This window comes from Lactuca serriola, chromosome 1 (assembly GCF_051521515.1).
Source record: "Lactuca serriola cultivar US96UC23 chromosome 1, Lser_US96UC23_V15, whole genome shotgun sequence".
In the NCBI taxonomy this organism is placed as follows: Eukaryota; Viridiplantae; Streptophyta; class Magnoliopsida; order Asterales; family Asteraceae; genus Lactuca; species Lactuca serriola.
This window is the reverse complement of record NC_136408.1, coordinates 235151331-235163901: the sequence shown is the minus strand read 5'-3', so window position 1 is coordinate 235163901 and position 12571 is coordinate 235151331.

Genomic DNA, 12571 nt, shown 5'->3' with positions numbered 1-12571 from the left:
TAATTATTTTAAGCTACTTATTTGGAAACTTTTAACGATTATACAAATATATTTAGGAAATATTTTAGTTAAATTGAGATTATAATTTAGTTTTTTGCATTTATCACTATAATTTTTCACTTTTAACTATTTATAAAATATTCTTTGGTTTTTTAAGTGGAACTGAAATTTATATTTAAGTTGACATTGTAATGCGCAGAAATACCTATATAGTTTAAGTTTTTACAAAGATATGTTTTTTAATATAACAATAACGTTGTTGTTAAATTTGATATATTAATTTGTATAATAAATTGATATAATATATTGATTATTTTGAATTATATGATAATATATACGTCTATTATAACTTCATAATCTCAATTGTTTGAATAACTTCTACCCGCGATTAACACATGAATAAAATTACATATAATATATGGTTTAATGTTATTTATAGTTTTTTTTATTGTTAATTAATTTTTTAAAATTTATTCGCTTAATGTTTTAATTTCTATCATTATAATTATTTAAAACATCGAACATCATATTTTTTTATTTTAAAGGTAACAATATAATCATTTATATAGAGTTATTTTTAACTATTTTTATTGTAAGTTATTTTAAGCTACTTATTTGAAAACTTGTAACGATTATAAAAATATCTTTAGGAAATATTTTAGTTAAATTTAGATTACAATTTAGTTTTTGCATTTATCACTTTTAATTATTTATAAAATATTCTTTGGTTTTTTAGGTGGAACTGAATTTTAGATTTAAGTTGACATTGTAATGTTATATTTAAGTTAACAATTTAAGTATTTTGTCCAAACTGTTCAAAAGTTGTAGCTTAAAACTGATAATGGTTTACATATATAACAAAATATTAAATCTAATAAATTAAGTATAATATATTAAAAGTTAAAGACATAACTTTAAGTATAATATCTTGAAATTTACGTTTTTAGTCATGTTTTGGGCATTAACCGAATTATCAAATAACATAAAAATCTATTAACTTATATTTTGATACGATCTAATATAATCCATACCATATAAACTTACTTTTACTTTTATAATATCCAATATATATTATAAGTTTATGTATAAAATTAATATAATCTACTTTTCTTATGTCCGATATTATTTTTTGGATAAAATAAGAAATAAGTTGTTTTGAATGAGCTATTAATAAAAAATATTAAACAAATAAACTTTGTATTACACTATTTATATTACACCAAAACATCCAAGGTTTCATATATGAACTTTCAAATATTAAACATTGAAATTAAGAATGAAGTCATATAAAATATATCATTATATATAAATGTCATACATATAACCATATCATATAACATATAATTAACAGAACATTCATGTATAACGAGTCTACAGTGTGACTGGTCCGCCAGCACCGGCCTTCAGTCCACCTGGTCCACTCTCTCTGGGTATATATTATGACTGGACCGCCTGGACCGGGCCTTCAGTCTATCTGGCCCACTCCCCGATCCTCAGCACGTCTGGACCGCCCTCTCGGGGCCTTCAGCCTATCCGGACCACTCATTGGGCTTTCGGTCTGACTAGGTGCCCTCTTGGCACTGCAGTCTATTCGGTCTGCCCTGGGTATGTTGGCCTACAGCACAAAGCAGGACCCGCCTCAACCCAAACCTGATAGCTTATTTTATTTCCTTATTTTATTAGTTTATTTTTAGATTTTTAGATCTTTTTATCATTAATTCATTGTAATTTATTTATTTTTCTTTAGTATGGATCATAATGGTAAAAAGGGGTATCGATCCTCGGGGAAATGGTTGTATTCAATCACCAATGCAATTCAATAGAACTAGTGAAATTAAACTAATTAACTATAATTAAACTAAAAAGGGGGGGGGGGGTTTGATTACTTGAAAATTAAAATACTTGAATAACTAAAAACCTTGCAATTAAGGAAGTTGATGAGATGCTCAAAGGTTGGGAATAATTGGTTAACTAAGGCAATTCAACACAATGAACATTTGTGTGTTTATCATTAGGATCTAATACAAAGTTTATCCTTCATCCCAAATTGGTTATAGCAATCATGAAGCATGATATGCCAAGATTCCTCATAGGTAGTATGGAGGTTGGGGAAGCCCACAACACACCTTCTTAATTAATATCAAGGGTCAATTGAAGCAATCAATCCCAAGAAATCAATTAGCCTTAAGAATGAAGGAATCCCCAATTCCTAGAGGATGTCAAATGCTTACACATCCATAAAGGATATATGATTCATAAGCTAGAGATGATTTCTACCATCATAAAGCCTTTGTTCTATATAAATTCAATGATCTAATACAAAATCAATGAAATAAATTAACTATTGCTCAATGAAATACTAAGCTCATGATCAAAGCATCAAATAAGCATAAGAATTGCAAACTAGAATCATAAACATGGAATAAATTGATAATCAACATAAATCCTTCAAAACCCACAAACATTCATTGCTTTTCAGCCAAAGTCAACCAAATAAGAGTATTAGCCACTCATGGAAACAAAGTAACAAGAACAATAATTTAATTGCATAAAGAAACTACCTAAGATTTGGAAAGATGAAAGGAAATGGTTTCTAGCTCCCAAAATCGCCTCTTGCAGGTCTCCAATGCTGGAAAAACGTGAATTAGCCTCTAGATCTGATCCCCAAAGGTTATGGCAAGCCAAATGACCAAAATGCCCAAACTAGGCAGTTGCGCGGGTACCCGCGCGACGAAAATTTCACCCGTGCAAATGTTGCTGTAATGCTATTGGTCCACCAAGCCACTCCACCCTTCCACTACCAAAGATTCCTGTGGTCCCCCCTCCCTTGTCCATGTAATTTGAAATGCACCAATCATCATTTAGCCACCAAATGGATGCTCCAAGCCCAAAATTTGAATTTTATGATCCATCTTCACAAGCCCAAATGATTCAAGCCACTAACTTTCAAAGCCCAATTCTTCCTCTTTGATTCCGCCAAGCCCAATAATGCCTCGGAAGCCCACTAAGCCCGTCTGCAATCAACCCGCAACCGCAACAAGCACCGAAAAACCTACAAAATATCTCATGCAACATAACAAGCACCCGGTATGATCCATACTAAAGAAAAATAAATAAATTACAATGCATTAATGATAAAAAGATCTAAAAATCTAAAAATAAACTAATAAAATAAGGAAATAAAATAAGCTATCAAATCACCCCAAGCTTAAATCTAACTTGTCCTCAAGTTAGAACAAGACTAAAAATGAGCTCGGGATGAACTATCTAAAAAGGAAAAAGAAAGATACCATAGAACTTGGTCAACATCAGTCAACATGGTTAGAATTAGTCCTTCAATGGACCCTACGCATCTTCAAAATGTTCCCCGCTTTAGAGCCGTAAACCACATTCTTAACCACTTGATGGGCGAATAGATCACGGCTGGATGCGGTCGCGGTGTGCAAGACAAAGGAAACAGAGATGCGCCCAGTGGGGGCACTTTAAATCACCAATGTAGACCATAGTGCACGAAGGAAATGCGCCTCTTCACACACTATGATTCCTACATTTGTCAGGATAAAGTGTATAATAACGAAATAGGGTTTTGCAGCACGGCCTCCGGGCAAACATCCTGTTTCAGAGGCTTCTCCCTTGTACTGTCTTTTACAGTCTACCGTCTCATCGTCGGGGCCTTTTTTCACCAAAAATCATAAATAAAATAAAATAATAAAAACTCTACTTAACCTAAATCTAAACCTAACAACCTAAATCTTCAATCTTGAACTTTTGTTATTGGGTCTTCAATCACATTTGCTGCTTAACATCCATTTTTTTTTGGCAAACTAGATATATAACATAAGTCTTGAACTTGGAATCTTGTTCTTCTTTTTGTGTTTCTCTTTTTCTTCATTTTTCTTCTCTTTTTTTTTCTTTGCTTTTGTTGCTTTTCTTGAATCATCTTTAATAGGCTCTTATTGTCTTCACTTTTTCAAATTTCTTCATTCTTTGTGTTGCTTCTTGGAAGGTCTAAGGAATTTCACCAAGTAACATAGGACTCCAATAGTGAAAATTGAGTGGTAGATAGAGGCTAATATGAACACCTAATGATCATTGACAATGTGCCAAGATCAACTAAAAAGGGTGGGGAATGACTTAAAAATGGGTGTTACTGAAAATACTTGGTCCCTAAAGATGTGAATTGGGGGACCCACTTCAAAGTTCATCAAGCACCTCAATGCAAGGTGTGATGAACAAAATCTATCTAACTATCTACTCTAGACTCCTAAAAAAATAACCTATCTTAAAAAGGTGGTGAGAATCTAACTAAGCAAGGCTCGGACGAGACTCGGGAGTACTAAGGGGTACTCCCTCCAAAACCAAGATGCGAGTCTTCAATATCTTCAATGTCTTCAAAATACCTTACCGGGCTAGTCTTTGGTCGCACACATTGGCATGACCAACCACATCCCTTCGCACCTAGACCCAATCAAGCTACCTGCATCTGACCCCCACACAAGCGGTCTCAAAGTGGTATGTGAGTCTCAAAACGTGTCCCATTTATCAAATACAAGGAATTCCATATCAAGACCCGGGACCAATCTATGATTCAATACTTATGACTCGGCGCTATGGTACCTGTAGGGATGAGAAGACAAGAGAGAACAAAAATGCATGAACCTAACCTAGAATGCATCTAAAAAGTATGAAAATTAGAAAAGAAAGAAACAAAATATGCAAATTTTTTTTTGAATTTTTTTGTGCAATTTTTATGAATGACCTAAATGACTTACTCTAAATGCAACTATATATAACCTAAATGCAATAAAAACAAAAGATAAGAAATACCTCACCCCAAGCTTAAAATTAAGCATTGTCCTCAATGCTTAGGATGAGAGTAAGGAAAGATCATACCGGGATCAAGGTGGAGGAGGCCTGCGAGGACGGTATGGAAGCAACACATGGGTCGCACAATGATGCTTGGATGGAGTTCTTGGCCGCCTAAATACACATGGATGAAAGCTTGGTCACACAAAGGACGCATATGAAATGGCTCCAAATTTTCTTATGAAATAACATATTTGCGCGGGTACCCTCGCAAACTTTACGCGGGTGGAGGGCAGCCGCGCGCACATGTCAGAATACATCCCATGTTGGGGTGATTTGGAACTCAGAATCTGCGCGGTTGGGGGTCGGTCGCGCAACGGCTGCGCGGGCTCCCGCGCACAGCAATCAGAGAGCACCCCATGTTGGTGTAATTTGGAACTCGGGACCTGCGCGGCTGGGGTCGGTCGCGCAAAAGTCAAATTTTTGGAAATTTTCAAACTTCACCAAAATCACTAGAAGACTTCTATATGCTTATTTTTAGGCCAACTTCAAGTTTAGAAACACCCAAAACTTCAAGCGGAGATTATTTATTCACAATGCATTTATTTAACGTCTTTGCCAAGACATAGCCTCGCTTCCGTCAACCTTCATAAATCGGTGTTTCCATTGTTACGTTGTCGAATTCTCCCGTGTCAAAGTCTTCATAAAATAGTTTCAAATGGTGCCCATTCACTTTGAAGATTTGGTTTTTTTCTAAACTCTTGATTTCAACCACACTAGGATCAAACACTTTTATAACACTAAAAGGTCCATGCCATCGAGATCGCAATTTTCCCGGGAATAGCTTTAAGTGTGAATGATAAAGAAGAACTTTTTGACCCGGAATAAAGTCTTTTTGGGTTATGTGCTTGTCATGAACTGCCTTTTTCTTCTCTTTGCACCTCTTGAACCTTTTAATTATCTTCTTCTTGACCACTTCCAGCATTGGAGGATCCAATCTTCTTTGAGTTTCCCTCTTAGGATTACAATAATCTTCCATGATTATCTTGTCTGTGCATACATTAGGGCTTATCCTGTTTATTGGCTCAATCACATCAACCCGATACAATGGAGAAATGTTGCTAGGGTACCTCATTCCTTCAAAGATGTTGAAGTGAATGGTTTCTCCATCAAACTCCATAGTTATCTTTCCTTTATGGACATCAATGATTGTGTGAGCGGTATGCATGAAAGGTCTTCCAAGGAGGATCATAGATGATTTGGAAGGAGTCTTCTCTTCAAGATCAATGACATAAAAATCCGCCGGAAAAACAAGTTGATTAACTTGTACTAACACATCCTCCAACACTCCTCTTGGAGACACACTTGACTTGTCTGCTAATTGAATGATTACTCTGGTTTCTTCCAAAGGTCCAACATTGAGAGATTGAAAAACCGAATATGGCATCACATTGATCGAGGCTCCAAGATCTAACATGGCACTTTTGACATGCAAATCACCAATGGTACAAGGGATAGCAAATATTCCCGGATCCTTGCATTTGGGAGGTAACTTCTTTTGGATAACTGCAGACACATTTGCATTGACTTGAATCTTTTCATTTGCCTTGAATTTTCTCTTCTTAGTGCATAAATCCTTGAGAAATTTTGCATAACTTGGAATTTTCTTAATAGCATTCAATAGTGGAATGTTGATTTGGACCTTTCGAAAAGTTTCAAATAATTCATTTTCTTCCTCTATCTTCTTGGAAAAGGCTAACCGGGAAGGGAAGGGAGGTGGTATGACCAATGGTTTGATGGGTTTGTTGGAAGATTCGGGTTGATCAACGTTTGGCACAACCGGTTCCTTTGGGGGAGCTACAACTTTTGAAGGTTCAACCATGATGACTTCATCTTCTTCTTCTCTTGAAAATCTTTTAGGGTTGCTTTCTCCGAGTGTTTTCCCACTTCTTAAAGTTATTGCACTCACATTGGGGTTCTTCTCGGTTTGAGATGGAAGTCTACCCCTTTGTTCTATCTTGTTGATAGCGGTGGCCAAGTCTCCGATTTGTGCTTGAATGTTTGAGAAAGTGTTTTTGGTCTCTTGTTGAAATTGGGTTTGACTTTGAGCAAGAGAAGTAACAAGTTCTTGAAGGCTCGTTTGATGGGTACCACTTGATTGACCTTGTTGTGGAGGTTGTTGGTAATTTGGAGGGTTAAAAGAAGTTTGTGGACATGGAGGTTTTTGGGAGGGGTATTGTGGATGTTGAGGTCTCATCAAAAGATTTGGTGGATTTTGCTTTGGTGGATAAGGGTTGTTTTGGTTATTCCTCCAATTTGGGTTGAAATTTTTTTGAAATCCCTTGGGTCTTGGTTGGCCTTGATATCCGCCCATTGCATTCACATCTTCCGGTTCACTTCCAAGTGTGGGACACTTATCCGTATAATGGCCCGTCATTGCACAAATACCACATACCATCAATTGTTGACCACTTCCCACCACCATTTGACTTAACACATTAGTCAAATCCAAGAGCTTTGATTCCAAGTGTTGAGTGTTGCTAACTTCACCAACCACTTGTGTAGAATTTCTCTTCATGTCATTTCGAGTCCCAAAATTCCTTTGATTTTGAGAAATGGTACCAAAAAGTAATCGGATTTCGTGAGGGGTTTTGTTGAAGATGTCACCACCACTTGAAGCATCAACCATCCTCCGATCTTTTTCATTCATACCCTCGTAATTTTTTTGAAGAAGTAGTTGTTCGGGTATATTGTGTTGAGGACAACTTGTACACACATTATTGAAGCGCTCCCAAAAATCATGAAATGTTTCATTTTCCCCTTGACGAATCCCCAAAATGTCACTTCGTTGGCTTGATATCCGGGAGGTGGGATAGAATTTGCTATTGAAGGCCTTGAGTAACTCTTCCCATGTGTGAATAGATCCCGGTGGTAAGTTGAATAACCACTCTCTAGCTTTGTCTTCCAAGGTGAGAGGGAATGCGGTTAACTTGAAATCATCCAATCTCACATTGTCAGGCAACATGCTAACACATATCATATGAAAGGACTTCAAATGCTTTTGAGGGTCTTCTCTATCCAAACCATGGAACTTGGTAAGTTGATGGATGAAACTTGACTTCAATTCAATCCCTCTGCGGTTTGCAGGATAAACAATAGCAAGAGGTGTATGAGTAACATCCATTTCCATCATTTGTCTAAGTGTCAACTCTTGATGGGGATTGGGTGGATTGGGGTTATTGGGATATTGTTGCAAGTAATTGGGTGGTTGTTGGTAAGGTGGGTATGGGTATTGTTGGGGATTGTAGATTGGTGGTGGATAAGGTTGGTAGTTAGGGTATTGGTTGTAAGGAGGTTGTTGTTGTGGGTACATTGGGTTTTGGTACATTGGAGGGTGTTGGTAATTGGGTTGATTTGGGTAATGTACTTGTTGAACTTGAAAAACATTGTTTTGAGGTTGGTTGTTTTGGTGGAAGTGTTGGTTTTGTAGTTGTGGTGGTGGTTAATAATTGGGTTGGTTTTGAGGAGGGGCTTGATTCCAAGGTGGAATATCAATGAGAGGTTCTTGTGGTGGTTGTCTTGGTTGATGGGGTGGGGTATTGGCATCTTGATTGATTGGGTTTGGGTTGGGATTGTGAGGTGGAGTGTGATTCATGGCTATGTGGTTTTCAAACGGAATGTCTTCAAAGGAATGACCAAAAATTGGAGAACTCGGTTCGGTGTCGGTATCACTTGAAGTATGAACTTGATCTTCTATGTTGATTAGTGGAGAAGAGGAAGAATCTTGAACTAGTTGTTGCTGCTTTGCTTGTTTAGCTAACTTTTTCAACCTTTTTGCTTCTCTTTCAATTTCCGGATTGTAGAGTAGTTCACCGGTTCTTGTAGACCTAGGCGTAAACAATCAAATAACAATAACCAAATTACCCGGCAATGGCGCCAAAACTTGTTGGGATGTCAAGCCCACCAAGCAAATTACACCCTTTGATTGCTAAATAAACGTAATATAATGGTAAAAAGGGGTATCGATCCTCGGGGAAATGATTATATTCAATCACCAATGCAATTCAATAGAACTAGTGAAATTAAACTAATTAACTACAATTAAACTAAAAAGGGGGGGGGGGGGGGGTTTGATTACTTGAAAATTAAAATACTTGAATAACTAAAAACCTTGCAATTAAGCAAGTTGATGAGATGCTTAAAGGTTGGGAATAATTGGTTAACTAAGGCAATTCAACACAATGAACATTTGTGTGTTTATCATTAGGATCTAATACAAAGCTTATCCTTCATCCCAAATTAGTTATAGCAATCATGAAGCATGATATGCCAAGATTCCTCATAGGTAGTTTGGAGGTTAGGGAAGCCCACAACAAAACCCCAATCAAACAACCATGTGCACATATATCAGATAATCACGTAAGAGTCCATAGACAAGCAAATCGATCTAGCAGATCATATAGCATAGCAACATCCTAACCAGGATACCGGCCTAACCGGTCACTAACATAGCATCATCCTATATAGCAGGATACTGAACTAAACCAGGTCACTAACATAATATCATCCTAACTACCAGGATGCAGATCTAGCAGATCAACAAACATATCAAACAAAACCAGGATACAAATCCGATAAAGGGTCGGCCTTGGTGATTTAGACCCCGTTGATATAGTGAGGATAATTCGCCTCGCAAGTAGCTCGGAAGGTAGCTTCAAACTCTTCCAGATGTTGCTCCAACTTCAACACCTATATTCACCAATGCCCCTTTGCTATCAAAATCCAATTTACCAAAATACCCTCAGAAGTCCAATAGTCAACCCTTGGTCAAAGTTAAAGTCAACTGCCAAAGTCAACAGTCCATGTTGACCTCAACTCGTCGAGTACAACCAGCCAGTCGCCGAGTTCCTTGTATAACTCGCCAACTTGCTGAGTTACAAGAGCGACTCGTCAAGTTCCTAGTGTCAGTGGCCGCAAACCCCTTGGTTAACTCGTCAGGTTTCCCTATACAACTTGACGGGTTCATACGTGTCCAAAGGTTGGAAAAACCCTAGCCGACTCGCCGAGTCACTTGACTGACTCGCTGAGCCCAAGGCAATCTTCATCAAACTCGCTGAGTCGTTCATCCGACTCGTCGAATCTACAACTATCTTCATCCGACTCGTCGAGTTGTCCTGATACTCGCCGAGTCGATTCACTCCTTCATCCAAATAGAGGCTTTTTAAGCCATGCTAAGGCTCCATATTGTAGATCCAGTCCCCCAAGGCATGTTTATCACATAAAGTTGCAAGCTTTATGTGCATGCAAGGTGCTAATGACCTAAATCAAGCTAAATAAGAGGTTATAGGAAAAAGAGCTTCACCAACATGCTAAAGACTGAGACTTTATGATAATAAGAGCCAAGATGAGCCTAGATCTGAAGTTGCAACTTCAGATCTTGGTTCATCACTCGAAATGCAACACCAAATGCCCAAGATGGCCCCAAAACTCAAATATAAAAGGGTATATCTAGAAGAAGCTCAAGGTGGTGACTTGATACCTCCAAATGATGATAAACCGAGGTAGACTTCAGATCCCCAAGTGTTCCTTGCTCAAAGCTTCTTGATCTTCAAGCCTTTCCTTACCAAGATCCACCTTTCAAGCTCAAACATACAAGTATGGAGAGGAAGTGGAGATTTAGGGTTTCTGGACTCACAGGGGCTGCAAGGGAAGCTAGGGGCAAAGGATCCTTTAAATAGGGTACAAAACCCCAAAATTTAGGGTTTCATCTGCCAGTTCCTACTCGTCGAGTCCCTTCTTGGACTCGGCAAGTAGGTCACTTAAACATGCGGATCAGCCCACTGCTACTCGATGAGTCCGACAACTGACTCGTCGAGCAGACCTTGAAATCATGAGAAATGATCACCACAAATTGATACACGGGAATCTGGGCGTTACAATTCTCCCCCACTTGAACTAGACTTCGTCCTCGAAGTTTGCTGCGGTGAACAACCTTGGGTAGTGCTCCTGCATCTCTGCCTCCGACTCCCATGTCCACTCGGACCCTCACAGGGGCTCCCACTGTATCTTTTCCAAAGGTACCTCCTTGTTCCGCAGAACCTTCACCTCTTTCTCTCCAGAATGGCCACAGGCCTCTCAACATAACAAAGGCGCTCACCGACCTAAAAGTCATCCAGCGTTACTACCGCCTCCTGATCCATGATGCACTTTCGTAATTACGAAACGTGAATGATGATGTGAAACCCAACCGAACCTTTTAAAAAGGTCTATCCTACTAGCCATTTTGCCAACTGACAAATCTTGATGATCCAACGTATCGGAAACCCAACTTTCCCTCTTCATGAGGCGAACCCTTTGTGTTGACAGGACAATTGTACCACAACATCATACAAAAATCAATCCACTGAAACACGAACACTCATGCATGGCCCAATCAGCCTCAGGATGGAATACCAGGCATGCCCACGACGGGTCCATTCATCCCTAGGACGGAATGTCCTCGCATCCTACACATGAATCCCAAGTCATACACCTACTTCAACTCTTCCTGCTACCATATGATGCTTCTCAGACGAAGTCGAAATCTCCCTGGTCCCACTTGTCTGTCCACTACCCACAACACCGGACTCCTCACCGATTACTTAACCAAAAGACCCACACAAACGGTAGTCCCATCCGCCTCCCACAAAGAAAATTGACTGGTTGGACTTGCTTCCACACCCTGCTATCAACCTCTACTAACACAATGGACGCTACATGACCCACGACAGCCTCACCTATCACTTAATCTCCAGCGACCCATCTCCTCCTCACTTCAGAGACACTATGGCTCTTCCACAAATGAAATTAACCCATGTCAAGCCAAAATAACTCGAACCATCATCAACATACTTACCACTACTGGCCCACCAGTACGGCACTCCTATATATCCCATATCACCCTTCGGATGGGAATACCGATATACCAAGTCCAATTGATCATAGGGTCCGGTCATCCTCGGGATGGAATAACCTAGATTGGAAAACCAACAGATCGAATCAATTCAACCATCAAGTTGAAACCATCAGGGTTTGTTGGCCCACCGCCTCAACCCTACTGCTCCTCTTGAGCCTTCGTGCCTACGACTTTCAGTCGGCCCGCACTAGGTATCTTGGCCTACTGCATAGAGCAGGACCACCTTAACCCTACCCACATGCCATGTGTCCCTAGATGATCAAGAGAAAGATCTAACCTGGTTCCCAGAACTTGACTGACATGACATTCCAATTCCAAACCTTCTTAAAGTTGATGAATACCCATTCGGATCTACTCCCAGCCCCAACTGGAGTATTACGTGATCCAAGAAATGGAACCTCGGAGACAATCCAAACTAATGAGCTCACCAAGATCCTCTGTACTCCACCTGATCTCTAATAACAACTTCCGATTAACCCATAAATACACCGGAGTCTTCAGTCCACTCCAACGGCATGCTTAATCCCTGGGACCGTCCTACTCATTGCTATAGCACAACAGTCTACTCAATACCTGCACATAGATCTTCAACAAATACAGAGTCTGTAGCATGACCGGACCGCCTCACCAGGCCTTCAACCTATCTGGACCACTCTCAGAACCTTCAGCATGTCTGGACTGCCCCTTCAGGCCTTCAACCTGTCTGGACATTGCTGATCAATGACCTACCGAGTTTTCCCACTGAAATTGGTATTGAAGATGCTTAGAAAATTTTAAAGAAGATGGGGTATGAAGGCGATTCTCCTCCTA